Source organism: Phyllobates terribilis, unplaced genomic scaffold (assembly GCF_046119375.1).
Source record: "Phyllobates terribilis strain yellow unplaced genomic scaffold, ASM4611937v1 Scaffold_11__3_contigs__length_659146591, whole genome shotgun sequence".
Taxonomy (NCBI): Eukaryota; Metazoa; Chordata; class Amphibia; order Anura; family Dendrobatidae; genus Phyllobates; species Phyllobates terribilis.
The window spans coordinates 605,927,306-605,948,993 of NW_027362771.1; the positions used below are offsets into that span (position 1 = coordinate 605,927,306).

At 42.7% G+C, this 21,688-nt stretch overlaps 1 non-coding gene across 1 annotated transcript; it reads right to left on the minus strand.

Moving 5' to 3' along the window:
• Window positions 1-1,388: 1,388 nt before the first annotated feature.
• Window positions 1,389-1,470, minus strand: TRNAL-AAG (transfer RNA leucine (anticodon AAG)). Its single transcript has one exon. It is a non-coding gene; the product is annotated as a tRNA-Leu (tRNA).
• Window positions 1,471-21,688: the final 20,218 nt, after the last annotated feature.

Sequence of the window (21,688 nt, forward strand, 5' to 3'; positions counted from 1 at the left end):
TCATAAGTATTTTCAAACTTATTTAAATCAGAAATTTGCTAATGATATAAGTGGCAGAAAACATTGTATATCTAAGTAGACAAAAATACAAATGTTATTATGCATGAGCAACGCAGTTATCAGGGATTTGTTTGTACATTGACTCTGGGGCACCATTTTGCAAAACATATGACTTGTATCCAGATATTTAACTAATCTTTCCTCTGTTGGCTCATCCGCTAATTTTTAGATATCACTGAATTAGGTGGTATAGATTACTTGCTATGATCTCCCATATACAGTACAGTCAAACATAAAGGATTCCTACACCCCTGCCTGTACGTAACAGATAATCAGAAGCAGCAGCAAGAAAGACATTATGCAGAAGTGCAGAGCAGTGTCGCTATGAGTTCATCACTAGGGTGACTTACTTGAAAGCAGCAGAAGCAGCAGAAGCAGCATGGCTCTGTTTATATTTGCTCTTCACTCTGCTCATCCTGTATTGATAAGCCTAAAAAGGCAGCAGGGATATGAGCTAGCAGTTAGACTTCTTTTGACCAAGATTGATTTTGGCAAATTTTGAGAATGGTTGATCATTGATTGAACTGACATGGATGTAACAAAGATGGTAAATTACGTAATTAATTCTGATGCCTAAAGCCAACATGACCACTCATATGCAGTATTCATACGTATGACTTGTTCACATGTTCCTTTTCTTCTACAGCACAGTGAAGATCACTTGATGTTACTTTTGCTTTCTTAGAGAACACAGAAGCAAAATAGGAATTTAAAAGTTCAGTTTTCTCAACATCATTATTGACCACTTTACCCTTTTCATCCTGTAAAAATCCTATAGGATCTTTGGCTTTTCTTTAACTTTTGACTTACTTCCAAAATCCTTTCTTATTGCTTTTGGTCTCTCTTGCAAAACTCACTTCATTACTGGCTTTAGTTCTTCTAACACTTGCCCAGCTTTCCCTGCAGACAGCATTATATTCTTCTTTAGATATGAACCCTTCTTTCCATTTGATATTCATTTCTTTGTTCCTTTTTAGCAAGTTTTCAAGTTCAGCATTCAGCCATCCTTGTCTCCATAAATGCTTTCCATTCTTCCTTCTTTTCGGGATTGTTACTGATTGTGCAGTGAGAATTTAATTTTGCAAAATCTCCCATCCTTCCTGGACATTTCTTTCCTTTAGAACATCCTACCTTTCCTTCCTTTTTGCTGAGTCCATTAAAAACTGTCTTTCTACAGTCCAATCTTAAATTCTCAGTTTTCGCAGGTTTTCCTCCTTTTGTAGTTCAAAATTATAGGATAACATGACCGCTGGCTCCTAAGTTCTCTATCCCCTTTACTTCCTCAACCGTTTCCTAATTTTTGGTAAAAATTAGATCCAAGTAAGTAATGGCAGCGGTGGGATTTTAACCCACGCCTCCAGAGAGATTGGAGCCTTAATCCAGCACCTTAGACCGCTCGGCCACGCTACCTCATACGGATGATCAAACTTATTTAAATCAGAAATTTGCTAATGATACAAGTGGCAGAAAACGTATATCTAGTAAGACAAAAATACATATGTTCTTATGTATGAGCAACGTAGTTATCAGGGATTTGTTTGTACATTGACTCTGGGGCACCGTTTTACAAAACATATGACTTGTATCCAGATATTTAACTAATCTTTCCTCTGTGGGCTCATCCGCTAATTTTTAGATATCACTGAATTAGGTGGTATAGATTACTTGCTATGATCTCCCATATACAGGACACTTAAACATGAAGGATTCATACACCCCTGCCTGTACGTAACAGATAATCAGAAGCAGCAGCAAGGAAGACATTATACAGCAGTGCAGAGCACTCAATGGAAGTGCATTGAGGTGAAGGGTACATTGCTGGAAAAGGAAAAAAAAAAAAAAAACCTCTCTAAATATCTTAGCTTGCGAGTGTGAACGAGCTGCGTGTGTCCGGAGCGTAAGTGCGAACGAAAGTAAGTGTGTGACTTGTTTTTCAGTGACTTTGTATTCAGGGAGTTTTGAAGGGAGGACTTAGGACTGAATTTCTGACTGTATTTCATTCTTTCTTTACTTTACTTTTTACTTAATTAATCCACCTGACCTACTTAGCTGATTCCCCCGTCCATACTTGATAATTTATTGATCCCCCGTCCATACTTAACTGATCGCCTGCCGATATCTAATTGATACACTTGCACATCCCTAATTGATCCCCGTCCATACACCTATATATAAATAATTGTGTTTTGTACCTGTATATATATACTGACTGTATCCCCATATTTAGATTGACGTCCATGTTGGCCAGAGCCGTGCAGTGTACATCTTGCGCAATGTATGCATTCCGTGAGCAACCGCTCGAGGATCCATACTGTTGCGAGAGATTTGAGCATATCGTGCACTTGGAAGCCCAAATTCTGGATCTAAGTGCTCAGATAGCGATACTGAGGAGCATCGACAACATGGAACGGAGTTTGCTGCTCACCGAGCAGACACTCAATGGGTCAATACTGGGGGTGGAGCATAGAGGAGAAGTGCAGGCTGGACAGGCAGGGAGCTGGATAGCAGGTAGGAGGGATAGAGGGAAGAAGTATCTGAAGGCTTGTTCAGTACCGGCATTATTGGAGCACGACAGATCCTCTGACCGCCGGGGGAGTGTATGCTCCAATAATGAGGGGGAGGGGGGAAGTGTAGGGCAGGCAAGACAGGTTCTGGTAGTGGGTGACTCTATTATTAGGGGGACAGACAGGGCAATCTGTCACAAAGACCGGGATCGCCGAACGATGTGCTGCCTCTTTGGCGCTCCAGTCCGGTACATCGCGGATCGGGTTGACAGGTTACTGGGTGGGGCTGGCGAAGACCCAGAGGTCATGGTCCACATCGGCACCAATGACAAAGTGAGTGGTAGATGGAGGGTCCTTAAAAATGATTTCAGGGACCTAGGTTGGAAGCTTAGGACAAGGACCTCCAAGGTAGTTTTCTCAGAAATACTACCAATGCCGCGAGCCACACAGGAGTGCCAACGGGAAGTTAGGGAGGTGACTAAGTGGCTAAAGAGTTGGTGCAAGGCAGAAGGGTTTTGGTTCATAGAGAACTGGGCCGACTTCGCGGTCGGCTACAGGCTCTACCGTAGGGACGGGCTGCACCTCAATGGGGAGGGTGCAGTGGTGCTGGGGAAGAAGATGGCTAATAGGTTGGAGGAGTTTTTAAACTAGAGACGGGGGGGAACCAAGGAGATAGGTGGGATGTGAGGCAAGCAAGGGGGAAGGGGAGAAGTGAATATAATGAGGGAGGAGAGGGGGGTGGGGATAGTACAGTTAGATCGTTAGAGAAGAATAGGATGCTAAATAACCCCAAAGTTTTATCTTGCATGCTGACCAATGCAAGAAGCCTGACCAATAAGGCGGATGAGCTGCGGGCGCTTATATCGGAGGAGAGGTATGACATCGTTGGTATAACAGAGACTTGGTTAGATGATAGCTACGACTGGGCGGTAAATTTATTAGATTATAGTTTATTTAGAAGGGACCGGAAACAGGGGAAAGGCGGAGGAGTCTGCTTATATGTAAAGTCATGTCTAAATCCCAGACTAAGGGAAGATATAGGAGAGGGAGAAGAGGGGGTCGAGTCCATGTGGGAAGAGATAGAGGGGGCAAAAAATAATAATAAAATATTACTGGGGGTCTGCTATAAGCCACCAAATATAACAGAGGAGAATGAGAATCTGCTATTAGGACAAATAGACAAAGTAGCAAAACATAATGAAGTGATTGTAATGGGGGATTTCAACTACCCGGATATTGACTGGGAAACAGAAACCTGTAGATCTCAGAAAGGAAAAAGGTTCTTGACAAATATTAAGGATAATTATCTCTCCCAACTAGTGCAGGAACCAACGAGAGGGATGGCTGTGTTTGACTTAATATTGACTAATAGGCCTGATAGAATAACTGAGGTACAGATAGGGGGGCACCTAGGTAATAGCGATCATAATATTATCGACTTCAAAATGCCCTTCAGTAGGGTTATCAATAAGGGAACAACAAAAACATTAAACTTTAGGAGGGCGAAGTTTGATCAGCTGATAGAAAACCTTCAACTTATTGACTGGGACAAAGTACTTAATCAATGGAATACGAATAGTAAATGGGAAACCTTCAAGAGAATTCTGAATACTCAGTGCGAGAGGTATATACCGTATGGGAATAAAAGGGCCAGAAATAAGAGGAAACCAATATGGTTGAACAAGAACGTAAAAGGGGCGTTAAATAGCAAAAAAGAGGCATTCAAGAGATTAAAACAGGAAAACAGTAAGGAGGCACTAATGTGTTACAAGGAAAAAACAAGAACCTGTAAAAAACAAATAAAAATAGTGAAGGAGGAAACAGAGAAACGTATTGCTAGGGAAAGTAGATCAAATCCCAAACTGCTCTTTACGTATATAAATAGTAAAAGGATTAAATTGGATAATATTGGACCGATAAAAAGTGAAGAAGGCAAAATCATAGAGAAAGATGTGGATAAAGCTAATCTATTAAATAATTTTTTTTCGACAACTTTCACAAAGGAAATAGAACTAACAGGAGAAATGAGAAGTGACAAGCTTAATCCTCCACTAAGTATGACTAATCTAACCCAAACTGGGGTACAGAAACGCCTCAGTAACATTAAAATAAACAAATCACCAGGATCTGATGGCAAACACCCACGGATACTAAGGGAAATAAGTAATGTGATAGACAGACCATTATATCTTATATTTAAGGACTCTGTTGAGATTGGGTCTGTACCACTTGATTGGCGACAGGCGAATGTAGTGCCAATATTCAAAAAGGGAGCGAAAAGTGATGCCGGAAACTATCGGCCGGTGAGTCTGACGTCCGTTGTGGGCAAAATGTTTGAAAGCTTCATTAAAGAGGCAATTACGGAGCATCTTGATGCTAATAATCTTTTAATCCCGAACCAACATGGATTCATGAGGAATCGCTCCTGCCAAACAAACCTGATTGACTTCTACGAGGAGTTTAGCTCTCGAGTAGATCAGGGGGAACCAGTGGATGTCGTGTATCTCGACTTCTCAAAAGCGTTCGATAGCGTGCCACATAATAGGTTGGTATACAAAATGAGAATGATGGGGCTTGGGGAAAATGTCTGCAAGTGGGTAGCTAACTGGCTAAAGGATAGAAGGCAGAGGGTAGTTATAAATGGAATATACTCAGATTGGGTAAGCGTCACTAGTGGGGTACCACAGGGGTCTGTACTAGGCCCAATGTTATTTAATATCTTTATTAACGACATAGTCAACGGGATAAATAGTAAAATATCAATATTTGCAGATGACACAAAGTTATGTAAAACAATTAATACAAAAGTGGACAGTGCAGACCTACAGAGGGATTTGGATAAGCTGGGTAGGAGGAGCAATAAATGGCAAATGAGGTTTAACGAGGAGAAATGTAAGGTCATACATATTGGAAGGAAAAATGGAAGTCACCAGTACTCACTGAATGGGAAATCATTGGGGAATTCAGAGATGGTGAAGGACTTGGGCATCTTGATTGATAACAAACTAAATTGGAGTGCCCAAAGTCAGGCCGCTGCTGTAAGGGCAAACAGGGTAGAGGGATGTATCAGAAGAGGTATAGCTGCAAAGGATGAGAACATTGTTCTTCCACTGTACAAAGCACTGGTCAGACCACACTTGGAATACTGTGCTCAGTTATGGGCCCCAATATATAGAAAGGATATAAATGAGCTTGAAAAGGTACAAAGGAGGGCAACAAAATTAATAAGGGGAATGGAGGGACTGCAATACCCAGAGAGGTTGGCAAAACTAGGACTATTCAGCCTGGAAAAGAGAAGGTTGAGGGGGGACATAATAAATGTGTACAAATATGTTAGGGGACAGTATAGAGATCTTGCCTGGGATTTGTTCAAAAGGAGGGATATTACGGTAACAAGAGGGCATTCACTAAGACTGGAAGAGAAAAGGTTTCAGCACCAGCATAGGAAGGGGTTCTTTACGCTAAGAGCAGTGAGAATATGGAATTCACTGAGTGAGGAGACGGTAATGTCAGATTCACTACACCAGTTCAAGCAGGGACTGGATGCATTTCTAGATACCAGGCAGATTTCAGCGTATACTTAAAAATAAAATAAAATAGTAGGTTGATACAGGGATTTATTCTGACTACTGGTTTCAGAGTCGGGAAGGAATTTTTCCTCAGGTAAAGATTGGCTAAATCATTTGGGGTTTTTGCCCTCCTCTGGATCAACTTTAGCAATTACAGAACTAACAGGTCGAACTTGATGGACGCAAGTCTTTATTCAGCATTACAAACAATGTTACTATGTTACTATGAGTTCATCACTAGGGTGACTTACTGGAAAGCAGCAGAAGCAGCATGGCTCTGTTTATGTTTGCTAATCACTCTGCTCATCCTGTATTGATAACCCTAAAAAGGCAGCAGGGATATGAGCTAGCAGTTAGACTTCTTTTGACCAAGATTGATTTTGGCAAATTTTGAGAATGGTTGATCATTGATTGAACTGACATGGATGAAACATAGATGGTAAATTATGTAATTAATTCTGATGCCTAAAGCCAACATGACCACTCATATGCAGTATTCATACGTAAGACTTGTTCACATGTTCCTTTTCTTCTACAGGACAGTGAAGATCACATGATGTTACATTTGCTTTCTTAGAGAACACAGAAGCCAAATAGGAATTTAAAAGTTCAGTCTTCTCAACATCATTATGGACCACTTTACCCTTTTCATCCTTTAAAAATCCTATAGCATCTTTGGCTTTTCTTTAACTTTTGACTTACTTCCAAAATCCTTTCTTATTGATTTTGGTCTCTCTTGCAAGCCTGAATCCATTACTGGCTTTAGCTCTTCAAACGCTAGCTCAGCTTTCCCTGCAGACAGCATTACATTCTTCTTTAGATATGAACCCTTCTTTCCATTTGATATTAATTTCTTTGTTCCTTTTTAGCAAGCTTTTAAGTTCAGTATTCAGCCATCCTGTTCTCCATAAATGCTTTCCATTCTTCCTTCTTTTCGGGATTGTTACTGATTGTGCAGTGAGAATTTAATTTAGCAAAATCTCCCATCCTTCACGGACATTTCTTTCCTTTAGAACATCCTACCTTTCCTTCCTTTTTACTGAGTCCATTTAAAACTGCCTTTCTGCAGTCCAATCTTAAAATCTCAGTTTTCGCAGGTTTTCCACCTTTTGTAGTTCAAATTTATAGGATACCATGACCGCTGCCTTCTAAATTCTCAATCCCCTTTACATCCTCAACCGTTTCCTAATTTTTGGCAAAAATTAGATCCAAATAAATACTGGGAGTGTTGGGATTTGAACCCGTGCCTCCAGAGAAACTGGAGCCTTAAACCAGCGCCTTAGACCGCTCGACCACTCTACCTCATACGGATGCTCAAACTTATTTAAATCAGAAATTTGCTAATAATATAAGTGGCAGAAAACATTTTATATCTAATTAGACAAAAAAAAAATGTTATTATGCATGAGCAACGTAGTTATCAGTAGTGTTGAGCCACCCCCGTAGTGTTCGAGTTCGGTTCTGTTCGTCGAAGACTCGTGTGTTCGCCGAACAGTTCGTCGAACTGTTCGTCGAACACCTTTGAACACCGTTAAAACCAATGGCAGGCAAACAAAAACACATAGAAACACATAGACAACAACTTCAAAGGTGTCCAAAAGCTGACAAACTGCTCTGAAGACACAACTAACACATGGAAAAGTGACAAGTACATATAGTCATGCGAAAAGAAAAGAGGTGGAGGAGTAAAAGGAGGGGGAGACACAGATATAGGCATGTCATGCCCTTCTAAAATCCAAAAAGTGAGAAGCCGACACGTTCAGTCCGCTTCTGCCCGTGCCACCTCCGTGTCGCCGGGTTTGTGCACAAAGTATTTCCTGGGCTAGATGCAGTTAAAAATTTGTAATTAAATACTCTCGTTGGATGCTGAGAAAGCATTCCATAGAGTCTCCTGGCATGCCATATATGATTCTCTTAAAAAGCTTGGGGTAGGGGTCTAGGGGACCCTTTTATAGCCAAAAATCACGGCCCTGTATCGCAATACGTCACCTAGGCTGAAGATAAATGGAACTGTATTACCCTGAGGGCTCGGTTGCTACAGAGGTATTGCACCTCACCCAGAGGTGTGATATCTGACTCTCAGGTAAGGATGGAGTGTGGATCAGGACCCGACACCTGCATGCATTACACCACATTGCCGTGGGGCAGGGCGACCAATATGCCCCTGAGATGGGCACAACAGTCCCTGTCCCTGGCTGGAGTGGGGGGAGGGAACACTGAGGAAGGGGAACCCTGTAGTGCAGGAGCAGGGATGAAGCAGTTCCTGGGTGCATTGAGAAGGGAGTATAAAAGGTGGGCACCATCTTAGTTCAGTGCAGAGAAGTCTGAGCAGAAGTGGCAGGGAGCAGGGGCTCTGCATGAGCTCTGCTCCGGAGGCGGGCCTAGTAAAAGAGGCCCAGGCCTGGAAGAGGGAGAAGGAAGGAAGAGGAGCGGAGTAGGCTCCAGGAACGAGGAATGAAGGGATCCCAGGGGTGCGGACGGGCGTGTCGCCACCGCACGCCCGAATCCACCTGCGTGGAGGGGTCAGGCCAAAGGGAGAGACCGGTCCCCGAAACTAGTGGAGGCAGGAAACAACCCTCAGCTAGAAACAGGAGGCTGTGACATTTTATGTGGCGCAGCCCCTCGCTACACCCGCTAGGAAGGCACCACATAGGGTCAGGGAAACTGGCGCCAAGTTTACCAAGAGGAGGCCCGAGGCAGCCGGACAGACGGGTTGGTAAGAAAGGCCAGACAAAGGACACACAAAGAGGGTCCTGTGAAGCGCTCCAAAGTTATCTGGGAGTTGTCTGAGCCCCTCACCTGGTGAGCACAGTACGACGTTGGCAGCCGTTACCTGCAGACGTGGTCTGGATAATAAGAACTGTGAGTAAAGGCCCTGGACTGCATCACTGACTCCGTGTCGTTACTGCTGCTGCCCTGCACCATCACCCCCATCCTCCGCATACACTGCCCTGAGGCTATACTCCTCCCGTGGGGAGTTATGCTACGCTCTGCTGCACCCACAACACCAGCCTCAGCGGTCTGCCCTGGAGCGGCGGTTCACTCTGACCGCAATCCACGGGTGGCGTAGTCGGACATTTAAACATCAAAACCACATAAATAGTTCCGCCACTGGTTTGACCGCTCTGAGCCACAGAACCGGGTCACCGCCACGTAGACTACAACCACCAGCATCCACCAAAAAGGGTCCCGCTCTTGGTGTCCCAAGGCCCAGGGGGCGCGTCAGAACATTTTCATCACCTTTCACAATCACCAATGGGACAAGGCAGGGATGTTCTCTGTCCCCTCTCTTATTCATCCTAGTGAAGGAGCACCTGCTCTCATCAATTCGCCATAACCCCAATATTAGGTGGATTGAGGTGGGAGGCACCGAGTACAAGTGCTCTCTATTTGCTGATGATGTCCTAGTATATATCACTCAATCACATATATCCATCCATGCTGTTATGGCTGAAATAGATCACTTTGTTAAATAGTCAAATTTTAAAATCAATGCAGCGAAGTCTGAGGCCCTCGATGTCTCCCTCGACAAATCCATATAGGATTCCATCCAGTCCAACTTTCCCTTTGCCTGGCCCTCACAGGGTATCAAATACTTAGGAATTCCTATTCATAGAGACCTCTCCCATCTATGTTATCTTAATTTTGGGCCCTTTATTGAACAACTCCATACAGACCGGGGTTGGCAAGTTAGAACTGTAAGATTCACTACGTGAACCACTGGTGTTTTGTGGAAAAGCACATGTACACTGTGTTCCAAATTATTATGCAAAAAGTGTTTAGGAGTGATAAGGGAAGAATTTGTTTGTTTGTCAGTTAAACTCATTGATGGTGATGTGTGTCAGGGCTCTTTATATCACTGTAAGCAATTGCAGACACCTGTGCTAATTAGTTTGGCAGGTGTGTCCAATGAAAGGCAAGACTACTTAAGAAGGCTGTCTCACATTATTAAGCAGCCTACATTTTCTGCCAAAATGGGAAAGAAAAAGGATGTGTCGGCTGCTGAGAAGCAACAAATTGTGGAGTGTTTAGGTCAAGGCATGACTACAATCAACATTGTGCGATGATCAGGATAAAGTGTCTTGGCAATCAAGGAATATGTAGCTGATTCACAGTACACACGTGTGCGTGCTGATAAGGGCAAATTGAGGACTCTTTCCTACAGGCAATTACGTCAGGTTAAAAGAGCAGCGGCAAAAAAGCCTTGTCATAGCAGCAGACAAGTTTTTGAAGCTGCTGGTGCCTCCAACGTCCCCCGAACAACAAGATGCAGGGTCCTTCAGAGGTTTGCAGCTGTGCATACTCCATCCTGTCACCTCCTCTATCCACTTCACACAAGCAGAAACGGCTCCAGTGGGCCAAACATTACATGAAGACTGATTTCAAAACTGTTTTGTTCACGGATGAGTGCCATGCAGCACTCGATGGTCCAGATGGATGGAGTGGAGGATGGCTGGTTGATGGACACCCCACGTAAACACAGCTACAGCGCCAACAAGGAGGAGGTGGAGTAATGTTTTGGGCTGGAATCATGGAGAGAGAGATTGTCGACCCCTTTAGGATCCCTGAAGGCGCTAAAGATGAACTCCATAATGCATGTGGATTTTCTCAAACAGCATTTCCTGCCATGGTTCAAGAAGAAGAACCATGTATTTCACAGCAAGATAATTTTTTTGCATGATAATGCACCATCTCATGCTGCACATAAAACATCTGCATCTCTGGCTGATATGGGCATAAAAGGGGACAAACTTATGGTGTGACCCCCATGCTCCCCTGACCTCTACCCCATTCAGAACCTCTGGAGCATCATCAAAAGGAGTGTCTATGATGGCGGGAGGCAGTTCACATCTAAGCAACAGCTCTGGGAGGGTATTCTGTAATCAAGCAAAACAATTGAAGCAGAAACCATCCAAAACCTGACAAATTCAATGGACGAGAGAGTTCAGAAGCTCCTTTCGAACAAGGGGTCCTATTTGAAAATGTAACATCACCTAGAATAAAGTTTTGAGTTGAAAACTGTTTGATTTCAGTTTCTAATAACCTGCTAATGCTTATAATTTCAAAAATGACCATTTTTTTGGTCTTTATTAAAATGAAAAGGTTGATTGAAAAGTTTGGGGGATCTAAGAGTGTGGCAACCCAGTAGTCATGATTACTTCGAATTCTGACAATATGAGGGTCATGTTGCAGGTAGTGCAGCAAGAAGGCACTTATGTGTCTTGCGCATCTCGGAGCCCCAAAATTATTTTCTGGGCTAGATGCAGCTAAAAATTATTATTAATTTTAAATCTGGTGAAGCTTAGTATAGATGGCCTAATAGGATCAGTGCTGCACACTGCTACAAAGCCCAAATTATTTTCCAGCCAAGATACAGATAAACATGATTAGTAATTTTAAATCTGGTGGAGCTTATTATAGATGGCCTAATAGAATCAGTGCTGCACACTGCTACAAAGCCCAAATTATTTTCCAGCCAAGATACAGATAAACATGATTAGTAATTTTAAATCTGGTGGAGCTTATTATACATGGCCTAATAGAATCAGTGCTGCACACTGCTACAAAGCCCAAATTATTTTCCAGCCAAGATACAGATAAACATGATTAGTAATTTGAAAGCTTAAAATGGTTGGTAGGATGATTTTAACCAATCATCCATCTTTTACTCTCTCCAGGATGACACAGGGGTAGAAAAGTCGTTTCGGATCCATGATTTGTTCATCTTTATGAACGTGAGTCTGTCTACATTATCAGTGGAGAGCCGCGTGCGCTCATCTGTCAGCACACCACCAGCAGCACTGAACACACGTTCAGACAGAACGCTGGCTGCGGGGCATGACAAGATCTCCAAGGCGTAAGTGGCTAGCTCCGGCCATTTATCCAGATTGGAAGCCCAAAAAGAGCAAGGGTCCAGTGACACAGTCATGGCTTCAATGTTTACTTGGAGATACTCCTGTACCATCGTCTCTAGGCGTTGACTATGTGTCAGACTTCTTGTCTCCTGTGGCCTTGCAAAGGATGGGCTAAAAAAGTGGTGAAATGATTGCGCAAAATTGATGTTACCAGCAGATACTGTGGTTCTGTTATGGTTTGAGTGCTGAACACTTGACGGTCCCACGGTTGGCAAGTTGGAACTGTGAGATTCACTACGTGCACCACGGGTGTTCTGTGGAAAAGCACATGCAAGATTCTGCAACAGTCTCTGCTGATACTCCTGCATGCGTGCATCCCTTTCTATGGTAGGAATAATTTCTGCAAATTTACTTTTGTACCGGGGATCTAACAGTGTGGCAACCCAGTAGTCAGGATTATTTCTAATTCTCACAATTCGAGGGTCATGTTGCAGGTAGTGCAGCAAGAAGACACTCATGTGTGTTGCGCATCCAGGAGCACCAAGTCCCTGTTGTGTTGGTGGCGAGGTAACAATCATGCTTCCTTCCTCTGTCCTCTCCCCCCAACCTCGCACAACAGAAATGTGATCAAGCTCTCCCTCATCTGATGAGTCTTCCATCAGTTCGTCCTCCACTTCTTCCTGGGCTCCTGCACCTTCCTCACTAGTTTGGCTGCTACCATGCGCCCTGGTAAAACCATCTCCCCCACCCTCCCATGCCTGCCATCCTGGTGCTGCCGACTGTCTGGACCTTGCAGATGTTAGCCCTTCCGCATACAACTCCTCCTCCTCTACTTCCTCCACCTCCTCTTGTGCCACCACCTGACTCCGAATTCTGTTTAACATGTGCTCCAGCATGTAAATCACCGGAATAGTCATGCTGATAATGGCATCGTCAGCACTAAACATCTTCGTCGCCATTTCAAAACTGTGCGGAAGGGTGCATAGGTCCCTGATCTGAAACCACTCCTCCAGCGTGATTTGCCCCACGTCTGGATCTCGTTGGCCCAGACTATACGTCAGAACGTATTGCACCAGGGCTTGTCGGTGCTGCCACAGTCGCTGCAACATGTGCAGAGTTGAATTCCACCGGGTAAGCACATCGCATTTTAGCCGGTGAAGTGGCAGGCCCAACGACTTCTGTAGAGATGTAAGTCGCTGAGCTGCGGGATGCGAACGCCGGAAGTGAGCACACAGCGACCGTGCCCTCTGCAGAAGGCCATCTACTCTGGGATAGTGGGCTAAAAATTGCTGGACAACAAGGTTCAACACGTGAGCCATACAAGGCATGTGTGTGACATTGCCCCGGCGAAGGGCCGCACCCAGGTTTGCAGCATTGTCGCAAATGGCCTTCCCTGGTTTCAGGTCCAGTGGAGACAGCCATTTATGAAATTGGTTCTCCAGAGCTGACCACAACTCCTCAGCTGTGTGACTCACATTTCCCAGACATTTCAAAGTAAAAACCGCCTGATGACGTTGAGCCCAACTGCCAGCATAGTAAGGAGGTGTGCAGGATCCCTTCTGCGCAGTTAGAAAGATTGTGGCATGACCAGACAGGCTTTGGGTGCAGGTGGAAGACCGAGAGAAGGTTGAGGAGGCAGAAGCAGTGGAGGAACTTTGACATAAAGAGGATTGACGCACAACTCGTGGGGACGGCAAGACTTGGACAGGAGCCCCTTGTCCTGCTCTCACCATAGTTACCCAGTGCCCAGTCAGCGACATGTAACACCCCTGTCCATGCCTACTCGTCCAAGTGTCTGTGGTGAAATGCACCCTGTCACACACAGAGTTTCTCAAAGAAGCAGTGATGTTGTGTGCGACATGCTGGTGGAGCGCAGGCACACCTTTCTTTGAGAAGTAGTGCCGACTGGGCATCTGGTACTGGGGCACTGCGACGGACATAAGGTCTCGAAAATCCTCTGTGTCCACCAGGCGGAAAGGCAGCATTTCTGTAGCCAAGAGCTTGCAGATGGTGAAAGTCAACCTCTTAGCTTTCTCATGGCTAGGAGGAAATGGTCTTTTACTTGTCCACATCTGAGGGACCGAGGGCTGGCTATTGTGCTTAGACGGGGTTGATAAGGGTGTCCCTGGCAAACTGCCGGTCTGTGAGGAAGATGCAGGCGAACATGTTAGGTTGCCTTGATCCAAAGGTGGTGCTATCGATGTCGGACAGCGCTCAACACCAGCTGGTGTTACCACCTCCAAAGAAAATGATGACCTGCCAATCACGCTGGCTGTTGCGGGTAAAGAGGTGGCAGGTCTGCTCCCCAAAACAGGTGTGACTGCTGTCCTCCCAGTCACAGAGGATGAAGAGGCCGCGGATGCACAAGATATGGCAGACGGTGGTTGGCCCGGCCGGCTAGGCCGCATTGTAGCACACTGAGCTTCCCACTGCAACTTATGCTTCATGTCCATGTGCCGGTTCATGCATGAAGTACTCAAACTATGTATTTTTTGGCCTCTACTTAGCTTTTGCTGACAAATGTTACAGATAACACGAGTTGGGTCATCTTTATCGATCTGAAAAAATGCCCAGGCTTTGCAAGGCTTAGCACCCATGCGACCTGAAGAGCCACCACGGCTTGTGGTGAGAGGCAGAGTTGTGTTTGAGGATGCAGTTGTTGACGAGCTTCCAGTACTACGTCTCTGTCCAGGAAGGCGCAACCTGACCTCGTCGTCACTAGCATCTTCCTCCACCTCCTCTGCTGACCTCATCTTTTGGCTGACTGTGGGTTGACAGTAAGTGGGATCTCCAACCTCATCATCATCACCCTGTGCGTTATCACACCCGTCGTCCTCAGAGCCAACCTGTTCCTGCCCTGACAAAAAACTAAAGTTGTCGCTCCAATCAGGTATTTGAGTCTCATCATCGTCTTCCTCATTGTCTCCACCAACAGGAGTTACAGTTTGTGAATGAGGATCTACATTATGGTCAGAACATTCTGCGTCTGGTCCTGGAACCGACTCATGAAGATTCTGGGCATCAGTGCAGATCATTTCCTCGTCTGGATTCACAGAAGCGCTGGGGTCGACCTCTGATTCCCAGGCTATAGTATGAGTAAACAGCTCTGCAGACTCAACCATCTGTTCTACCTCATACTCAGATGGGCAGCTGGAGATTTGGGAGCTGTGAGGAAGCAAGTGCGATTGGGGTGACACCTTTGAGGACTGGAGTATTTGTGATGTTGAATTTGATGTGGAGGAGAGCCCACTTAAAGGAGCACTTGATATCCGTTGAAGCACCTGCTGTTTTTGTGCCTCATCTGGAATTTGTAGCGATTGGCGTGGCCGTAAGAAAGGGATCTTATCACATTGTCCGCTAAAAGAAGTAGACATTTTAGTTTCGCTGGAAGATGGTCTTTCTTCTGCAGATGTTACTGTTGCTTTAACACCTACCCCACGGACACAACCTTTTTTCCCCTTCCCAACACGCCTATTCCCCTTTCCACCAGCAGCAGGCCTTTTTCCACTCATTTTGGTGGTTAACTAATTAACAACTCTGGAGTTGTTTGCACAAAAAAACAATGGATGGGAACCGAGCAGAGCTGAGTGGCCAAACTGTGGTATTAGGCCAAAACTATTGGTTGGGTTAGATGCAGAAAAAAATTATATTTAGTTTGCAACCTGATGGAGGTCTGTATAGATGGATTAATATAACAAGTCCCACACACAGCTACAAGCCCAATATTTTTTCAGAGGTAGATGCAGAAAAAATATATATTCAGTTTGCAACCTGATAGAGGTCAGTATAGATGGACTAATAGAGAAAGTCCCACACACTGCTAGAAGCCCAAATATTTTTTCAGAGGTAGATGCAGATAAAAATTATTTTTAATTTGCAACCTGATGGAGGTCAGTATAGATGGACTAATAGAGAAAGTCCCACACACTGCTAGAAGGCCAAATATTTTTTCAGAGCTAGATGCAGAAAAATTATATTCAGTTTGCAACCTGATGGAGATCTGTATAGATGGATTAATAGAACAAGTCCCACACACAGCTAGAAGCCCAATATTTTTTCAGAGGTAGATGCAGAAAAATATATATTCAGTTTGCAACCTGATGGAGGTCAGTATAGATGGACTAATACAACAAGTCCCACACACAGCTAGAAGCCCAATATTTTTTCAGAGCTAGATGCAGAAAAAAATTATATTCAATTTGCAACCTGATGGAGGTCAGTATAGATGGACTAATACAACAAGTCCCACACACAGCTAGAAGCCCAATATTTTTTCAGAGGTAGATGCAGAAAAAATATATTCAGTTTGCAACCTGATGGAGGTCAGTATAGATGGACTAATACAACAAGTCCCACACACAGCTAGAAGCCCAATATTTTTTCAGAGGTAGATGCAGAAAAAAATATATTCAGTTTGCAACCTGATGGAGGTCAGTATAGATGGACTAATACAACAAGTCCCACACACATCTAGAAGCCCAATATTTTTTCAGAGCTAGATGCAGAAAAAAATTATATTCAATTTTCAACCTGATGGAGGTCAGTATAGATAGAGTAATAGAACAAGTCCCACACACAGCTAGAAGCCCAAATATTTTTTCAGAGGTAGATGCAGATAAAAATTATTTTTAATTTGCAACCTGATGGAGGTCAGTATAGATGGACTAATAGAGAAAGTCCCACACACTGCTAGAAGGCCAAATATTTTTTCAGAGCTAGATGCAGAAAAAAATGATATTCAGTTTGTAACCTGATGGAGGTCTGTATAGATGGATTAATAGAACAAGTCCCACACACAGCTAGAAGCCCAATATTTTTTCAGAGGTAGATGCAGAAAAAAATATATTCAGTTTGCAACCTGGTGGAGGTCAGTATAGATGGACTAATACAACAAGTCCCACACACAGCTAGAAGCCCAATATTTTTTCATAGCTAGATGCAGAAAAAAATTATATTCAATTTGCAATGAGATGGAGGTCAGTATAGATGGACTAATAGAGAAAGTCCCACACACTGCTAGAAGGCCAAATATTTTTTCAGAGCTAGATGCAAAAAAAAATTATATTCAGTTTGCAACCTGATGGAGGTCTGTATAGATGGATTAATAGAACAAGTCCCACACACAGCTAGAAGCCCAATATTTTTTCAGAGGTAGATGAAGAAAAAATATATTCAGTTTGCAACCTGATGGAGGTCAGTATAGATGGATTAATACAACAAGTCCCACACACAGCTAGAAGCCCAATATTTTTTCAGAGCTAGATGCAGAAAAAAATTATATTCAATTTGCAACCTGATGGAGGTCAGTATAGATGGACTAATAGAACAAGTCCCACACACAGCCAGAAGCCCAAATATTCTTTCAGAGGTAGATGCAGATAAAAATTATTTTTAATTTGCAACCTGATGGAGGTCAGTATAGATGGACTAATAGAGAAAGTCCCACACACTGCTAGAAGGCCAAATATTTTTTCAGAGCTAGATGCAGAAAAAAATTATATTCAGTTTGCAACCTGATGGAGGTCTGTATAGAGGGATTAACAGAACAAGTCCCACACACAGCTAGAAGCCCAATATTTTTACAGAGGTAGATGCAGAAAAAAATATATTCAGTTGGCAACCTGATCGAGGTCAGTATAGATGGACTAATACAACAAGTCCCACACACAGCTAGAAGCCCAATATTTTTTCAGAGCTAGATGCAGAAAAAAACTATATTCAATTTGCAACCTGATGGAGGTCAGTATAGATGGAGTAATAGAACAAGTCCCACACACAGCTAGAAGCCCAAATATTTTTTCAGAGGTAGATGCAGAAAAAAATTATATTCAGTTTGCAACCTGATGGAGGTCTGTATAGATGGATTAATACAAGTCCCAAACACAGCTACAAGCCAAATATTTTTTCAGAGGTAGATGCAGAAAAAAAATATATTCAGTTTGCAACCTGATGGAGGTCATTATAGATGGACTAATAGAGAAAGTCCCACACACTGCTAGAAGGCCAAATATTTTTTCAGAGCTAGATGCAGAAAAAAATTATATTCAATTTGCAACCTGATGGAGGTCAGTATAGATGGACTAATAGAATGATGCTATGCCCAAAAGATTTTACTTCACTAGGTGCAGTAAAAAAATTGGTATTCTATACACAGGTGGTATATCTTGCAACACAGATAGGCTACTCCACTGACTAACACACTCTGCAATAGGCCAAAAAGGATTAGCTTTGCTAGATTCAGCCAAATGCTTTGAAAAAAACTTGCACAGCACTGGCACAGACCTGCCTGGCAAAAACTGATAGGAACTGATGTAACCTAGTCCTGAAAAGGACTCCAATTACAATTAGTCTTTACTCCCACAACCTATCTATTTAAGAGCACAGACCTGCCTGATAAAAGTCGTAGGAAATGCTGTAACCTAGTCCTTAAAAGGACTGCAATCACAACTATTCCCTACACCCAAGCTATCTGTAGATTTGTGCGAAAATTGGCTTGAAATTAACAAGGTATAGCGCACACAGCAACAGCGGTGCCGTCTAACACGCAGCTGCAGCAGTGAGAAAATGGTGGCGACGGGGAAAATGGCTTGGTCTTATAGGGCAAGGACATGTGACATACACTGCCAATGAAACATGCCCTTGCTTGTGTGAAAAAAAGCACTTCGCTCCGTGTGTGCGCTGCTGTAAATGCGGGAAAGAGAAAAAAAAATGGAGTTCTTCATTATTCCTGCAGAGATCCATCCCCTGCCCCTCCCCCCACCCCGCTGTACACTCAAACTGCGTATTAACATTAATTTTCATCATTACTGAGAAAAAATCCAGTTATGATTTTGGTGCACGAACAGATATCGAACATAACCTCGAACAGCTGAATTTTTCTCAAATCGTTCGTGTTCGCCGAACGGCTCGAACATCGCCCAAAACAGCTCGAATTTGAGATTGGCGAACAGTTCAAGTAGAACAACGCTCATCTCTAGTTATCAGGGATTTGCTTGTACATTGACTCTGGGGCACCATTTTACAAAACATATGACTTGTTTGCAGATATTTTACTAATCTTTCCTATGTTGGCTCATCCGCCAATTTTTAGATATCACTGAATTAGGTGGTATAGATTACTGGCTATGATCTCCCATATACAGGACATTTAAACATGAAGGATTCCTACACCCCTGCTTGTATGTAACAGATAATCAGAAGCAGCAGCAAGGAAGACATTATACAGCAGTGCAGAGCAGTGTAGCTATGAATCCATCACTAGGATGACTTATTGGAAAGCAGCAGAAGCAGCATGGCTCTGTTTATGTTTGCTAATCACTCTGCTCATCCTGTATTGATAACCCTAAAAAGTCACCAGGGATATGAGCTAGTAGTTAGACTTCTTTTGACCAAGATTGATTTTGACAAATTTTGAGAATGGTTGATCATTGATTGAACTGACATGGATGTAACATAGATGGTAAATAATGTAATTAATTCTGATGCCTAAAGCCAACATGACCACTCATAGGCAGTATGCATACGTATGACTTGTTTACATGTTCCTTTTCTTCTACAGCACAGTGAAGATCACTTGATGTTACATTTGCTTTCTTAGAGAACACAGAAGCAAAATAGGAATTTATAAGTTCTGTCTTCCCAACATCATTTATGACCACTTTACCCTTTTCATCCTGTAAAAATCCTATAGCATCTTGGGCTTTTGTTTAACTTTTGACTTACTTCCAAAATCCTTTATTATTGCTATTAGTCTCTCTTTCAAGCCTCACTTCATTACTGGCTTTAGCTCTTCTAATTCTAGCCCAGCTTTCCCTGCAGACAGCTTTATATTCTTCTTTAGATATGAACCCTTCTTTCCATTTGATATTCATTTCTTTGTTCCTTTTTAGCAAGCTTTTAAGTTCAGTATTCAGCCATCTTGGTCTCCTTAAATGCTTTCCATTCTATCTTCTTTTCGGGATTGTTACTGATTGTGCAGTGAGTATTTAATTTAGCAAAATCTCCCATCCTTCCTGGACATTTCTTTACTTTAGAACATCCTACCTTTCCTTCCTTTTTACTGAGTCTATTAAAAACTGCATTTCTACAGTCAATCTTAAAATCTCAGTTTTCGCAGGTTTTCCTACTTTTCTAGTTCAAAATTATAGAATAGCATGATCGCTGCCTCGTAAGTTCTCAATCCCCTTTACTTCCTCAACCGTTTCCTAATTTTTGATAAAAATTAGATCCAAACAAATAATGGCAGCAGTGGGAGTTGAACCAACGCCTTCAGAGGGACTGGATCCTAAACCCAGTGCCTTAGACTGCTCAGCCACGCTACATCTTACAGATGTTTAAAGTTATTTATATCAGAAGTTTGCTTTTGATGTAAGTGGCAGAAAATATTTTATATCCAATAAGACAAAAAGACAAATGTTATTATGCAACAGCAACGTAATTTTCAGGGATTTGTTTGTACATTGACTCTGGGGCACCATTTTAGAAAACATATGACTTGTATCCAGATATTTAACTAATCTTTCCTATGTTGGCTCATCCGCTAATTTTTAGATATCACTGAATTAGGTGGTATAGATTACTTGCTATGATCACCCATATACAGGACACTCAAACATGAAGGATTCCTACATCCCTGGCTGTACGTAACAGATAATCAGAAGCAGCAGCAAGGAAGACAATATACAGCAGTGTAGAGCAATGTATCTATGAGTTCATCACTAGGGTGACTTACTGGAAAGCAGCAGAAGCAGCATGGCTCTGTTTATGTTTGCTAATCACTCAGCTCATCCTGTATTGATAACGCTGAAAAGGCAGCAGGGAAATGAGCTAGCAGTTAGACTTCTTTTGACCAAGATTGAATTTGGCAAATTTTGAGAATGGTTGATCATTGATTGAACTGACATGGATGTAACATAGATGGTAAATTATGTAATTAATCCTGATGCCTAAAGCCAACATGACCACTCATATGCAGTATTCATACGTATGACTTGTTCACATGTTCCTTTTCTTCTACAGCACAGTGAAGATCACTTGATGTTAGATTTTCTTTCTTAGAGAACACAGAAGCCAAATAGGAATTTAAAATTTCAGTCTTCTCAACATCATTATTGACCACTTTACCCTATTCATCTTTTAAAAATCCTATAGCATCTTTGGCTTTTCTTTAACTTTTGACTTACTTCCAAAATCCTTTCTTATTGCTTTTGGTCTCTCTTGCAAGCCTCAATTCATTACTGGATTTAGCTCTTCTAACTCGAGCCCAGCTTTCCCTGCAGACAGCATTATATTCTTCTTTAGATATGAACCCTTCTTTCCATTTGATATTCAATTCTTTGTTCCTTTTTAGCAAGCTTTTAAGTTCAGTATTCAGCCATCCTGGTCTCCATAAATGCTTTCCATTCTTCCTTCTTTTTGGGATTGTTACTGAATTTGCAGTGAGCATTTAATTTAGCAAAATCTACCATCCTTCTTGGACATTTCTTTCCTTTAGAACATCCTACCTTTCCTTCCTTTTTACTGAGTCCATTAAAAACTGCCTTTCTACAGTCCAATTTTAAAATCTCAGTTTTTGCCGGTTTTCCTCCTTCTGTAGTTCAAAATTATAGGATAGCATGATAGCTGCCTCCTAAGTTCTCAATACAGTTTACTTCCTCAAACGTTTACTAATTTTTGGTAAAAATTGGATCCGAACAAGTAA